The 15909-nt window shown below is 41.7% G+C and overlaps 1 protein-coding gene across 3 annotated transcripts in view; it reads left to right on the forward strand.

The window, feature by feature from the left end:
* The first annotated feature begins 1790 nt into the window (after positions 1 to 1790).
* The window catches only part of LPAR3 (lysophosphatidic acid receptor 3), a 57850-nt gene continuing 43731 nt past the window's right edge, over positions 1791 to 15909 (forward strand). The window contains exons 1-2 of one of the 3 annotated variants that reach the window (XM_029618655.1): positions 1791 to 1910; positions 3107 to 3241. The gene's annotated coding sequence lies outside the window, so the exon portion shown is untranslated. Of the gene's footprint in view, positions 1911 to 2006; positions 2282 to 3106; positions 3242 to 15909 lie in introns of those variants that run through there. The other 2 variants (XM_029618654.1, XM_029618653.1) reach the window with 2 other exon arrangements.

Below are 15909 nucleotides of genomic sequence, written 5' to 3' on the forward strand. Positions count from 1 at the left end.
TTTTCTACTTTTACTGAGTCACTAGCCTGTGATGCAGCACTGGTGTGTAATTAGACCCTTCATATACATTTCATTCCCATGTTCCAGTCTGCTCGTGTACCCATAGCCTTACTTGCTTTAATATTCAGTCCTCACTGCTATGATCCCAGTTTTGAGGAATGTGCATCAGGGCCAGCCTTAGGATGGAGCGAGCCAGGCGACTGCCGAGGAGGCTGTGAGACAAGGGGTGACCTAGTGCGGCTGGCATCACCCATTGGGCTGGGTCAGATTTGCCTCCAGCTCACCACCCACCATGTGCCTGGCTGGCAGGAGGAGCAGCAGTGCTCTGCGGCATGGGGTCAGTCTCGTGATACGATCCATGAGATCACGTAATCTCACGACTCATTCCATAAGACTGGTCCCACACTGCAGAGGAAGCTGGCTCACTATTATTAAGCGCTGCCGCTCCTCCTGCCAGCTAGTGGTGAGCCCAAAGAAGAGCTGGCCATACAGCTACTGGGAAGCAAGGAGAAGACAAAATATCAAGAATCTTGGGGAGGCCTACATTTGATTTGACTTTCTTTTACATTTGGCATTTAAGGGTGGGGGGACAGGGAAATAGAAACTGTACATGGAGTGGTGGGGAAGACAGGGAGACTTACATGGGGTGGTAGTGGGAGGGCAGGAGACTAAGATGATATGGGGTGGTAGGAAGAGTAAGACTGTACATGGGTGGTGGAGGGGACAGGGATAGGTAGATCTACATGGGGTGGGGTGGAGGACAAGGAAGGAGGTGTCTATGTACTGGTGGGGGTAACAGGGAGGAGGAAACCTATATGAGATAATGGTGAAGGAAGGAGGGATGGGGAGAAGGAAAATTACATCATATAGGGCTGTGGGTGGCAAGGAGATGGGGAATTACATGGGGTGGGGATGCAGGGAGGGATACTGTACATGGTGTGGTGAAGAGGACAGGGAGAGTTAGACCCACATAGGGGAATGGTAATGGGAGTCAGGAAGGAAAGAAGACCTACATGGGGTGGTGGTGGGAAACAGGAAGATGGAGACATATATATATGGGATGGTGTTGGGGAGCAGGAGGGATAGACTGAACATAGGGTGGGATAATATGGAGTTGGAAGTTAGGGGGGGAGGGAGAGAGGATCTGGGTTGGAGATATGAAGCTAGAGAGGGGAAGATTCAGGATAGAGGGAAAAGCCCCAGAAGGAAATCCACACTGTTGCCTCAGGAGCCGCCATCCACCCTCTCACCACTCCAGGGCGCTGCTCAACCAAGGGAGATTGAGGGAAGGGGCAACCTACTATTAACCCTAGAGCCGACCCTGCCTGGATGAACTTAATGCTGAATGTGGGAATAGAAACGTGGGAGAATTTACTACTGCAAGGATGCGAGAAGAAAAATACTGTAGTGTCAACCCATCAAAAGAATTGCACATACTTTGTCTTTCCATCTCTCTCACACCTTATTTTTTTATTTTCTTTATTCAATTCATTTAGTATTCTTTCACTCCTGTTAAATCTTCATTACCATTGGGGCGTGCCAAAAAAATTGGTCGAAAAAGACGCACTGAAACTGGATATATGCGGTTTATAGCTGCTGTGATCATTACTTTCTTGACTTTTAACTTTCCATACCCCCCTCCCATTCTCGGCATCCTCTCTGGGATCATCAGGAGCAGGAAGGAATCAATACATGAATCCCACTCTGAGAGCTACCGGTAAACCAACTGCACTGCAAGCAAGCAAATGGCCATGCGGCTGTCCAGAGCAACCCGGCCATTTAGCACCCAGCCGATGAAAAGCACTGTCGGCAGAGCTTTCCTTGCGATAGGAAATCTTATCTTTGGGAGGAAATCTGACAGTTATGGATTCCTCTGTGCTTTCTGGTCTCGAACCTGCAGCCGCTCGCCTGTGAGTATCCCCCATCCCCGGCGACTTTGGGACAGCAGAGTCTTTAAAAAAAAAAAAGAAAAAAAAAGACAACTTGCAGCCGGCGCGCGCGCAACTTGCAGATGCCTCGAGCTCCAAACGCTGGGTGTCCGCGTGCCGCGCCCCTCACCTGACGTCACGCACTCCCAGCTGTTCAGCTTTGTGTGTGTGTGTGCGCGCGAGTCTCGCGCTGGCTTCACCTCTGAGACGGGCTCAGGTCAGGTTCTCTCCCCCTCCCCGCCCCCGTGACTGCGCGCGGCCGGAAGGATGCGGGAGCCCGCCAGAGAGCAGAGAGAGCCGGCGGGCTGCGGAGCTCCTCGTCCCGTCCACTGAACCGAAGCAGAGGCGAGCGGGTGAGCTGGGGCGCGCGTGGTGCAGTCCCGGCTGTGCCCGGAGACTCTCCCTCGCGCTCCGTCTCGCCGTCTGTCGGGCTCTCCGTGCGGAGAGGAGATGGGGATGAGGGGAGCACAGAAAGGGGGATCTGAGCTGGGGAAATCCCCCCCCCGGGAGGGATCCACTTGTTGGAAACTTTAAATTTTCCGGAGACAGACTGCACTTTTAAACCAAAGTCGTCCTACAAGCCGGATGGTGTTATTGTAACTTTATGATTTAGTATAGTTTCTCCTTTCTGCTCTCTCGCCTCTGCCAGCCTCTCTGTCTTTGGCTCTCCTCGTTTCACTACTCCTTTGTAGGACTGACAGAAACCAATGTGTCCGGGGGTTCGGAATGCGCTCGTGCACCAGTGGCGCAATCGTCCCCAGACTGAGCCTTCCGAGGAAGCGCTGCGTGCTGCCGGCTCTCTAAAGCAGAACCTCCACTTCTGCTCCAGGCGCCCTTCCAGCCCTGTGCAGTTCTCAAGTGGAGTTGCGGCATCGCGAGCCGCCGGCTGACATTCAAGGGTGTGGATCGGGAAAGATTAGGCGCTACTCATAGTAGCAAATGCATTTTGTTATAAGTTACCGAATGCTATAGTTTGCTATAATATAAGCAAATGCTTGGATTAATGGTTCTAGGGAAAACTGAAATAATTGTCTGATAGGACATGCTCTCATATAAATACGCATTTTTATGTACATATACCCGTGCAATGTGTGCATGTCAGTAATGCAACAGGCTACTATAAAGGCACTGTATTATGAATGGTCTTATTTTTCTTTCTTTTTCATTTTACTATTCAGATTTTAAAAGATAAAGGAGCTGTTCCGATCCTTTCTGTGATATTTGCAAAAAATCACATCACACAATTTGATTCATCATCCTATTATTCTGACTACATTAGAGAGAGTTCTTATATCAGATAAACAGCTCAGAAGGTGAGTTGGAAATTGTTCTTTTCAGAATTCTTATTTTCAGAGTTTTTCTTTCTATTGTCAGTGAATATTGTATATACATTTAACTTATAAATTATAATTAATGTTTGGTTTGATGGGAGCAGTCTGGTTGGAACACATGCTATTAATCCTATAGAAAAGCCCTGTTTTACACATTTTACTGATTTTTAATTACAAGAAAAATTTCCTTCTATGAATACATGTTAGAAATACTTGGATATGACGTTGCCTGCAGAAGTTGCCCTGTCCATTTTATTTGAGACTGTTTCTTAAATTCATACTATTGTAGTGAAAATGTAAATAATTTCAAAAATGTATTGCATGTACCTGTTTCTTGTGAGTTAAATCTGTGAAGATTTCTAAATTTAATCTGATGTGCATATTTATTTTAAATGTATTCTCAATATATTGTTTAATACCAGTTCTTAATGGTCTGCTCAGTTTAAGGAGGAGGAATACAAATTTAAGAAATCCAATTTGTAATGTCTGAGAACAGCCAAATATTCAAAGGACTTTCTATCTAAGTCTTCATAGAGACATTTTGTATACATAGGAATACAATACATCTTCCTGCTTCAGATATATTCAGATATAGCATGTCAGTACAATCATTTGTTTGTATTGTGATACTTAAAATATCCCTGGAAGATTCTTGGTGCCTGTAAAGCAGCACTACGGACTTTAGGGTGGAAGGAGACCATCTTCTCCAGCCCTCAGTCAATTAGGGAGGATGAGTTTATGACCCAAGAATTACACTTTAAAATTGCACAAGCCTGAGAAGCTGCAACCGGTAGAACTCTGGGCTCCCCTGTCCCTTTTGTCTTCAGACAGCTGGTATGCCAGGAACATATAGCAAAAATGCTGTTTCTGAAATGGGGCAGGAAACTTAATAACCTCTGTGGTGTTTTGTGAAGTTAACATAATTCTTTTTTTTTATTATATCCGCTGCCTTTAGAGAGGAGCAAGTCAAACGTGACCCAGTTCTGATTCCAAGACAGTTTATTATAAATCATTTTATGCATTTGACTGCGTGCTTGATATGATAATGGTTTTTATTGTTTAGTGTTTGTATCCAGAGTGTAGTAGAATTAACAAACAAGAAATACACACAAGGGAATGGGGCAGAGTTCTGACTTGACTGGGCTGAGCAAGTTTTTTGGAACCAATGTAATAAGGTGCACTAGGCAATAAGGTGCAAATTTTTTGTGCACAAACTTTGCTGCCAAAACAGCAAGAAGTTTTGCACTGGTTAGCGCTGTATCATCTAAATACCATGTTAATGATGGCTTCCCAATGCACAGAGGTGCGCTGGCTTAGTGCTGGAAACAACTCCAAGTCAGAGGTGGAGTAAAGTTTCCAGTGCTAATGTTAGTCAATGGGGGGAGGACCTTGAGTTCTGCTGCCGGCATCTCAACTTGAGATTTATGCACACAAAAGGTGATTTGTGCACATAAATCTTCTCTTTCTCTCCTTAATTTTTTTTTTTAAATGCCTCTGGGCCAGACACTGCACTTGGCTGCAAACAAAGGACAATGCAGTTGCCCTGGAACAGCCACTTGTCTGTTGCAGACCTGCCTTTCCAGTGGGCACATGGTAGGAGAGGGGGCATCTGTAGCCCCAAGAGATCAGAGGCTTGTGTCCTGGGAGAGAAAATGGGGGCACCTCTTCAAGCCTCTGAAGCAGAGCTGGCAGGGATCACAACCGAGGAGCTGCAGCTCGGCACCATCTCCTGGCTTCCTGCCCAGCTTTTTTCACTCCCACCTCAAGATCTCTGCACAGAGATAATTTTTTGTGTGCACAAAACATGTTGATTTTGTGCTTTTGTGCTCATAAATTCCTCCCCCTCATTCTGAGTTAAAATGTGCGCTCAGCCCATGAAAAACAAACAAGCATACATTTTAATTTGGGTTTGTGTGCTTTAACTTCTACTGCATTAACATACCAATTTCTTACTGCATCAGACTTTTTTTTTTGTGTGCACGTGTATTAAGAAACTGAATTTCAGTGCACAGTCATAGCGCATGGCTTATTGCATTGGCCTCTGTGCACAGACTTCACTCTCAATGTAGAAAGTTTTGTGAACAAAAAATGTGCAATAATCTTGGCGCTAATGTGCACTGCTTTTTAGCGCACATTTTTAATACCAAGATGTTTTTGTTTAAATCTTGGTGCAATAAGCTAATGATATGCTAAATGTATTGGGACAAAAAAAATACGTAAAAACTATAAAATGTGCATTCGGCACAGGTTGAATGCACATTTAACTAGGGAAGAGTGTGGAGGCATCCCTGACAGGCCATCTGGGTAAGTGGTGGCAGCGGCTGCCGCCACATACCCAGTTAATAACGGACTTATCCATCTGTCTGGCAGTAGGAAGCAGCCGCCAGATAACCGCATACATCAGTACTTATACGGCTATCTGGCAGCCATTTCCCACTGCCAGCTAGATGGATAAATCAGTATTTATCTGGGTAAGTGGCAGTGGCTGCCAGCATTTACGCAGAGAGGTTTTTACTATTTTTTAAACTTTAAAAAAAACTTTTTTAAAAAAAATTTTTATTTACCATTTTCAAAATATACAACAACTTTTACATTTGTTGTGGTAAACAGATATCCACACATTGATTACAACTGTAACACTTTTCTATAACGTAATTATCTGCTATCTGTACTTGTTTCTAGGAAAACGAGAGGGGGGTTGTAAATTTAGTGGTATACAAATTAGAAAAAAGAAATAAACATTTCTATTTTGTAAAAACTGCAGTGTAAAGGCCCAGCGAACTAATTTATCCTACTGCCGAAACCTGGTCAGAAACCTCTTGGGTTTGAGTATCTAAGAAATTACACAGTTGTAAAGGGTCAAGAAACACATAACTATTATTTGTGTAATTCACAAGACATTTACAAGGATACTTTAAGGTAAACTTTCTGCCTCTGGTTACCTCCTCTGGTCTCATAGTAAGAAACATTTTTCTTCTTGTGTGATCCTCGAGAGGTCTGGATATATGCAAATTTTTTCAGCATGAAATTCCTTTAACCTATTTCGCATAAACATTTGGAACACTAAGTCTAGGTCTGAAGGTAAAGTGAAAGAGACAAATAAAGTCCTTCTTTTTGAAATTTTCGTATCAGATGACATTTCCAAAACTTGAGTTAAATTCAAAGTGGCTTCTAATAGCTGCTCCTCATTCAAATTTTCTTCTCTAACTAGAAGATAATTTCTATTTAACACAGGTAACATATCAGAAGATAGGTTTAACATGTTGACAAGATAATTCTTAAACATATATCATGAGGGGATATAATTTCCACAAATGGAAAATTTAGAACATGAAGATTGGAATATTTTCCAGAATTCTCTATATTTTCCATTTTCTTAATGTTCACAGCTTCTACCCTCAATATTTTATGCTGCGTTGATTCAACCTTAACAACTCTTGCCTTTAATTGTCCCATTTTCGTATTTTGGAAAACAATTTTACTCTCAATGTTCTGAAAACGTGGGTTTGATTCTAATGTAATCTCAGTTAAATTTACAATTGCAGTCTCCAAACCTTTCAAAGCATTCCACAAGGAGTCCATAGTAATGACCTTTGGTTTCACCATTAGGGTAGTCTCCTCACCCGTTGCTGCTGGGTTCCCCAACTCCACATTCAGGTTTTCTTCATCAATGCAGGTAACAGAATCTACTGAAGACAAATCTCTCACTGGTCTGAACTTCAGCCGGTTTCCTGCTTCTGTTGTTTCCGCCCCTGATGGGTTCTCTGGAAATCCTATGCGTTGGCTCAGCCTTCCTTTGTTGGATTAACCCCAGCACTTCCTCCACCTCAGCAGTAATTGTAAGGGGAGAAGGGGTTTTCGGTGCGCTGGGACTCAATGTGATGTCTGCGTCCAACGCAGTCAATGCCCCCTCCACTGGAGTTAAGTTCACCGGAGCGGTAAAGGTCGGACTCTATCCTGGGTTGAATCTGCTCGGGTAAGGGAGAAGATGTTCTTGCTTCCCTTATCCTAGCCTTCCGTTTGGTATGTGGCATGTCTTATTAGAGGTAATAAGTTTCAAGGTAACGCAGGGAGAGAGCCTTCCAACTGTTCATCTCACACAGCGACCATCTTGCCCCACTGCCAGATAGACTGATAAATCAGTATTTATCTGGGTAAGTGGCAGTGGCTGCCAGCATGTACGCAGAGAGGTTTTTACTATTTTTTAAACTTTTAAAAAACTTTTTTTACTTTTTTATTATTTTTTTTTTTATAGCACTGGAAACTTAACTCCAGCTCTAACCAGGGGTTAAGTGCTAAGAAAAAGGTGCATAGGCCAGATGCAGTCTCTCTGCATGTGGAGGGACTGGGTAATGCTTAATGCCTTCATTTGCATGGGATTTCCGTGTGAGGGTGCTAAGCAGTACTTCTGTTTGGAAACACGCATTTTCTGCACATACAACTCCTTGCTGCATCAGCCTGCATGTTAATGAAGGTATTAACTGTTACTGTCAGATGCAGAAATTTGCATCGACTTCATTCCAGCTCCTACTACCGTAGGAGTTAATTCATGGTTTCTTATTGCTGAAATTTAAGTTACTCTGGCTAATGTTAGTCTAAGGGGATGAAACTGAAGTTCATGTTGCAGGGATTTCTACTTGGGCTTTATGTGCATAAAACACAGTGTGTGCACAAATCAAGTTTCTACATATAAAGCATTGTATGTGCAGAGAATGTTTTGTATATAAATTGTTTTTCTGTGCACATAAATCTTGTTTTGTGCGCAGAAGACTTTTTATGTGCATACATTGTATTTTATGTGTTCTGTGCACATTTTTGGGTTGGCATGCTTTTTAAATTTTGCATTAGCATATCATCACGAATTTATTCAATTTTGAAAATGTGAGCTAAAACTTCTCTTTTTTTTTTACTCACATTTTATTACATTAAACCCTTAGCTGGCTTTGTTACAGAAGAATTACTTCAGATCTGTTTCTTTCAAGTTTAGATATATGTAGAAGTATTAGCTCTGATAGAAACCTGAAAATCCTCATTAACTTGTGAATCATTTTTTTGCTGGAGAGTTAGAGGTTTTGATTATTCAAGGTTTTTTCCTATGGGCATAGAATAATAAATCATGTTCCATGTGCAGTAATGAGTAATACTGTTCTGAATATGACTGGTCCCAGGAGAGCAGATTAAACGATTTTCAAAAATAATGACTATAGCAGTTGAACTTTTTATTTCTTGGGCCGGCCTGGTAGCTTAGTGTATGAAAGACCTGGGTTTGTTTCCTGACTTGGCTTTTGTGCCTCAGGCAGGCTGGGGATGAGGATGCCGCAGCAGTATTAACAGTCCCTGGGGGAGGGAGACCTGGCCATCGCTAAATAGTGACACCTACTGACTAGAACTAGGTGCATGGGAATCACCTGGCCAAGGACCATCATTGCAATGGCTGGGCTAGGGAAAAATGAATGTGAGGGTTCTAATCAGGATGCATAGCTTTATGCACACTTTTCGTGCTCAGAATTCCTTGCAGCACTGGGTGTAACATGTGCACACAACTGCAGGTAAAACCGTGCGCTTTGCTGAGCACACCTTATTATATCAGACCCTTTGTGCATATCTACTAGCACCAAGAATACTGTAATTGGGGAGTTAAAGATATTGTCTGATAATGCAATGAGTGTTAGACTTGTGTATGATTCATTCCTTTTTGTGTCAGTGAGGTGCAAGCTTCTGAGCACATGCCTGCTGTATGGGGTGCCTGTGACTGAAGAAACCACACATGTCCTAACTGATGATGGAATAAGGAACATTCATGATCTATGCGCAGCAGGGCTGCTGTCCACATTCTTCTCCCTTTGAACAGTATATTCTACTCTAATGTCTGACAAGCATCATCTAATGCTTGATTTACTCCCCCACCCCTTTTTCCCTCCAACCATCTGAAATCTAATCTAGACCCACATTCTTGAAAGCAAAACTATCCTCATTAAAGTCTCCAGGGACCTATTTTGGATAAATTCCAGAGTCACATGGGCAGTGGTTGAAACCATTAATCACTCCTTCCTCCTCTGTAATCCCCTTTACTTCTCTAAGGGTCCAATGTAATAAGTTGTGGGTTAAAACTGTTTGCTGAAACTTGGTGCACAGTTTCTTAAAGTGCAGGTTAAAAAAAAATGCACGATGCAATAAGTTAATGGTATGCTAGTGCATCGGGAGTTAATAAAACATGTTGACTGGAAAATGTGTGCACAAGCTGAACTTAAAATGTGCATTTAGTACAAGCTGATTGCGCATTTTAACTTTGAGCATGGGAGTCTCTTAGACATAAGTTATGTGCACAAAACTAATGATTTGTGCACATAAAATATGACTTATGTGTACAAAAATACTTTCAGAACAGAAAACATTTTTTGTGCACATAAATTATGCTTTGTGTGCAAACAATGTTTTCTGTGCATAAATCCCGATTACAGGTCCAGGTGCTGCTAGAAAGCCATCTTCTACTCAATAGATTAACACTAGCGCTAGATAATTTACTTCCCTTCTAACCAGGAGTAAAGTTTTTAGCACTAAGAAGACCTGAGTTAAGTCAAATCACTGCTGAATTATGGGGGGGGGGGGGGGGGGGGAAATAGCTAATTCACAGATATCCTTGCTGCATTGGGAGTAACCTCTGTGCACGGAAAATCTGCTCACAACTGCAGGTAAAACTGTTCTCTGCTGAGTTCCCTTTATTACATACAGGCCCTACGTTCTGCTCTTATCATGGTTCTTCTCTCTCTGGCTACACCTTTCAGTGTCTTTATCGGCTCCCTTCTCTCTGGTGTCCCAGGGCTCCACCCTCGTCCTTTCTTTTTCTTTACACACCATTGTTGAGGAAGCCCTGCTTGAAATATGAACTCTGTTCTGTGAATAAGTGACAACATTTTATTCCTTCCTAGAAGAAGATGGCAGCAAGCAGTCACTGACTGCTCGCTGTCATCTTCTTCTAGATGCCTCAATATGTTTTAACACCAAACTCATTTTCCCATCCAATGTCAAGTCTTGCCATCCATCTGTTCCCATGGCGTGGGCGTGTGCGTGTGTCACCTTGTTCTGGTTTATACTTATTTATTTTTCTGTAGTTGTCTTTACAATTTCTTGAATTACAGTATTTTGCTGGTATTGCTTTATAATCGGTACACACACAGGCTAGATCTCTGGAAAAGTTTCTTATTCTCGATGTACAGCAAGTTCTGCTAGTAAGTATCGGGCATTTCTTCTTGGGCCACCATTAACGTTTCTTCTCCTGCACTCCAGCCCTGGTATAATCTATCGCTTCTTACCCCACCCCACAGCACTGCTAAACTCAATCTGTTCTCTTTCATGCTGAGTGCCAAAACCTTGGCCATGCCCTTACTGCCTGCTTGCAGTCATCCTCCTCCTCGCTGCCCTTCCTTTCTCCCACGTTTCATGGCCGTCGGTCCAGAAAGATATTGCTAGCATCATCTTCCAGCCTTGATGTTTCGATGCTGCTTTTCTCCTTAAGATATTCCACTGGCTTCACATCTCTTTCCAAGTTAAATGTAGTTAAATTAGCCCAATAAAAAGAGGTTGCCTTTGTTCACTGTTTTATTTGTACATTACATTTTAAAATTATTTACACTTTCCTTCTAAAAACCCCCCAACTCTTCCCTTCCCAGCAAGCTCGCATTCCTTTCCTTCTCCCTTGCTGTACTGCATGTTTGCTACTCTCCCCCCTCTCCTGCCTCTGCCACACCTCTCCATTGTTATTTCACTAAGCAAGATCACTTATTTATTTAAAAAGATTTATATTCCTCATTTCTGCTCATTGTATTCAAAGCGGATTACATATCTGTACATACATAATAAAATGACATGTGCAATAAAACAACAACAAAAAAAAGCACATAAACGAGGCTGTGTTATAGCAGAAGTTTGTTTTTTTTTCCTTAAACAGAATCTTAAACAAGTCATGCTGGTACTTCAAAGGCCTGAATAAATAAGGCTTTTTAAAAAGCTTTTGGGCAACAGATGGTACGCAGTGATTCAGGCAATGAATTCCATATACGCGGACTGGCGACAGAGAAGGCTGTGCCTCTGGTTACTGTTAGGTGTGCCAGCTTTGTGGAGGGCACTTCAAGCAGCATTTTATTTGCTGAGCGCTGTGCTCGTGGCACCCTCTGCTTTTTTTTTTCCTTTGCTTTGTCACCCCATCCCTTTCATTACTGCCTGCTGTGTATCGCATCTAACACCCGTTCTTGGATTACAAACTCTTTGAGCTAGGGATTTACAGGATGGCGTGTGTCACCTTGTTCTGGTTTATACTTATTTATTTTTCTGTAGTTGTCTTTACAATTTCTTGAATTACAGTATTTTGCTGGTATTGCTTTATAATCGGTACACACACAGGCTAGATCTCTGGAAAAGTTTCTTATTCTCGATGTACAGCAAGTTCTGCTAGTAAGTATCGGGCATTTCTTCTTGGCTTTCAATCATTTTGCTAATGGGTTTGGTCTGTTTTTTTCTTCCCCCCTAGCTTTTTATATTTTAAAGTAAATGTGCAACCCCCTCTTGGGGCATATACATTGATAGAGGGTCTGATGTCTGACTGTGAGCTGATAACCAGGCTTTGTGTGAATTCAAGGCCAAAAACAGTCATGCAGCTGGTGTAGTGAACCTAGCTGGACCAGGATGGATGCAAATCCTCTTCCTCTTCCCCCCCCAACTTCTTTCACTCCTGATTGTGGCCTCTGTCGAGCCTACACCTTTGAGATAAAGCTGGGTCTTGCTTTAAAAAAGCTTTTATTTTACTAATCTGAGGATACCAGGAACTGGCGTAAAACTCACAAATTCGCCAATTCCTGAGGGCTCGCAGGTTTCTCACAGCAACAAAACACACTTCCTCCAAGAACCACTTTCAAAGTATTTTATTTATTATTTTTTATATACCGACATTTGATCTGAGATATCACATCGGTTTACATTCAGGTACTGTAGGTATTTCCCTATCCTCAGAGGGCTTACAATCTTTGTACCTGAGGCACTGGAGGGTAAAGTGACTTGCCCAAGGTCACAAGGAGCGACAGCGGGACTCGAACTCTGATCTGTAGCCCACTGCTCTAACCGCTAGGCTATTCCTCCTCCCTTACTATCTGCCCCTTTCTTTTCTTCCCCTTCTGCATAAGGAGTAGCCCTTAGTTTATCCTTTTCAAAAGACAGAGTATTCAGTACTCTCCTGGTAATCCTGGTACACCTTCCATGGGCAAGGAAAGGAGTTTTCCCTCAATACACACTCACTCTCTCACACTTCAAGATTCTGCCCAATAGCTCAGTACTACTCAGGAGTATTCCCTATCTCCTGGAATCCTGGCCATGCTGGACACCAGCAAGGAAAAAGTGAATGTAGACTTCACTACAGTTTCCTGCCAGACCCCTGTACACCAGCTTGTATTGTGCCCATACACACTCCCGCCCCCACCAAGAAGTTCTCCCTCACAACACTGCTTAAAGAGCTGTACCGTCCCTATAATAAACCTCTTTCCACAATGATACATCACTCAGCCCCAAAAGCAGAGGCTAAGTACATTTCTTCTCTCTCTCCCCTCTTCCCCAGAATTTCTCCAGGGGCCTATCTAGTGGCCAGGCCTTGTTGTAGGGAACCTGTCACAGTGGCATGCTGCTGTTATTTCTAGTATTTTCCAAAACAAGCACTGCTTTTAAAATTTCACTGTAGTGAATTTGAAACAATAGACTGCCCTGTTTAAAGTGTATTTTAGATTTCTGCTTGCCCATGAGATTAAATTCATCTGAAAGAAAATCTTATGGGTTGTTTTTTTTTTCTTTCTGTTTTTGGCCCAGCAATTTCCCCTCTGTTCATTTCGGCTTCCAGCTCATTTCGAACCGGCTTCTATCATGCTGTAGTGTCATGAGCCTTCACTTGCAATTACCCAGTGATTTCCCGCCACCCCCCTCTCCCCAGTTTGTAACCCCCTTCCAACTCGCTCAGTTCAGTGATTGCAGGGACTGTCCATGGCTGGGGGGGGGGGGGGGGTGAGGGGCATGCACCAAGGCTTCCTCTGAATCCTGCAATCATGGGCCATAAATGCAGCGACTTAGGAGTCACTGTTTGATGACTGGGCACTCCCCACCCTCGCCTGCATTCCCAGCCCTATCTGACCTGGGAAATAGAAGACCTGACCCAGGAATCAAATCTAAATACTTCACCAGGCATTGGTCAGATTCATTCAAAGATATCTGTGCTGGAAGTATGTATGTTAATCATCCATTGTGTAAGCAAAAGGACAGGGATATGTTACTGAGTAAAGGCGTCCAGACAGTAAAGATGTATAAATAGGTTTCCTCGTATCTGGCTGTAGCCTAACTAACCATCTGTCTTCTATGATAACCACACTTAGTGAAACTCTAAATTGAAGCTTTTGTTATAAAGCTCTTATTTTGGACGCCATATATATAGTTCCATCCTAAACCATCATTTTATGTGTCTTAAAATTACCAAAGTCTGAGACGTATCGCTGTGGCAGCCACCGAGTTTGTGTCTCAGCTGCAGGCTCTTTGTAGTGATGTGGGTCATCCAGGAAATCCGTTCGTGCTTCTAGCAGTCAGGTGCAAATAAAGCAGCTGGAAATGTATGCATAAAGAGGGCAGAAACCAAAGCCGGACACACTTTAAAAAAAACACAAAGCACAGTTTTGCTACTGCTTCTAATCTTGTCCACTGCCTTCCACTGGGAAGCTGATAATTTTATTCTTAGTAGGGAGAAAAAAAAGTGCCAGTGTCTGCTGCCATTCATTCTTAAAGCATTAAAATATAGAAACTGGCAATACAGAAAGATCACCTGGCCCAGTTAGTCTGTTCATTTTCCCTATATACTGCTGTACCAAGGACCCTGCCCTTATTTAAAAATGAACATTTAAAATCTCCAGTAGTTCAATGAACTGTGTGTCATATTATGTGCTGCTATGTCAGAGGCATTGACTTGGGACAGTGTTTTATTGGTCCTTATTTTGTGTATCTGTTAGTTTCTTTAAATTTAGCTTTTATTCTTATTTAAAATACTTATAGCCCAGTTATAGCAAATAAGTCATGTTTAGTGGATGACAATAAGAGCATTAATCTTCAGAATGAAGGGGAAAACTTTGGCATTATAATCTTAAAAGGAATTTTATTAAAACTCATTAAATAGAAAATAATCAGTCACTTTTGCCCTGAGCTCTTTAGAAAAAATGGTTTTCTTATAAATGCAGTGTGGGAAACATTTTGGGACACATGTGACTATTTGGGTTTGCATAATCTATTGAAGGAATGAAGCATAGCTAATTTAACTGGGTCAACAGACTTTTTTTCTCTTACAATATGGATCTTTAATTGCTGTATTGAAGGGCTTATTTCTTTAAGGGACCCATAATTAGCAGATATTTCTTAGGCCATCATTGATTTGATGAGCATCCAATAATAATTAAACATTGCATAATTATTCACATGGTAGATAAAAAATTGAATTCTCAGATTTTTTTTGTTTTGGGAAAGGTAAAAACATAGATTATGTACTTTTCATAATTTGTTTTCATGGAAAATTAGGAAGACAATCTGGCACTATACAGGTTCTATGTAAGAAACGTTGCATCATTTATTAAAGTTTGCATAGAAATTCTGCAGGATGGGGTGCATATCTGCTATCATACATTTTTGAGTTGAGCTACAGAAGAGCAAAGGGGGAAAAGATCAATGTATTAAGGTACCTGTGAAATATGCTTAGCTAACCTAAATGGTATTAATATTTACTCTGTATAATATAGATGTATATAAAATAAAAATAATTCTCAAAATACAGCATAGGAAATGCAGAGAGTGTAAACAGCACCCAGGATAATGTCAGGATAATAACATAGGTTAAAATGAGCTTGGGAGTTGATTTTTTTTGCCTAAGTTTGTGTTGCCTTATAGACTAATTTCCAACAATGATGCATACCACCATTGCTACATTTGGTTGATTTATGTATGAAGTGCATTAAGTAATAAAAGAAAAAAAAAGCCCACTGGATTTAAGAAAATGGCAAATCAGATGAACCACAAAATTCAATCAGGAGTTATAAAATAGTTTACGTAAGATATAAGGCCTCAAGATCCAACACATTCCTTAGGATAATTAAAAGTGAATGGCTAAGAATGATTGAATAAATATAATCAATAATGAAACTGTAGCAGAAACACCAAGAAATAAAAATATATTTTTCTAAATAAGGAATAACATTCCCCTAATAGAAGCAGAAGATAGACATACAGTTCAATTAATTCTTCACATCAGAGGGCATGAAGGGAGATAGGGCTATTCATTGCTGATAAAGAGGTGTTCCAGGATAAGATCACGACATACTCAAATAATGAGTGAATTTGTACCGAAACTGATGCCCAAAAATCAAGTAATGCCTCGGAGTTAGACAATACACCCTAGATTTCTTTCAGCAAGTGCAAAATAAAATAGTGGAACCATCAGTATAGATACAACGAGAAGGCTGCTGGCGATAGATATGCCTCATACAAAGACTGGAAAGAAACTTGTGCTATTTGGGTATTCAGAAACATCTGAGAAACATCTGTGTTGTACATTACAGCTGAAGCCAAAGAAACTACAGCAGGGA

This window comes from Rhinatrema bivittatum, chromosome 10, assembly GCF_901001135.1.
Source record: "Rhinatrema bivittatum chromosome 10, aRhiBiv1.1, whole genome shotgun sequence".
In the NCBI taxonomy this organism is placed as follows: domain Eukaryota; kingdom Metazoa; phylum Chordata; class Amphibia; order Gymnophiona; family Rhinatrematidae; genus Rhinatrema; species Rhinatrema bivittatum.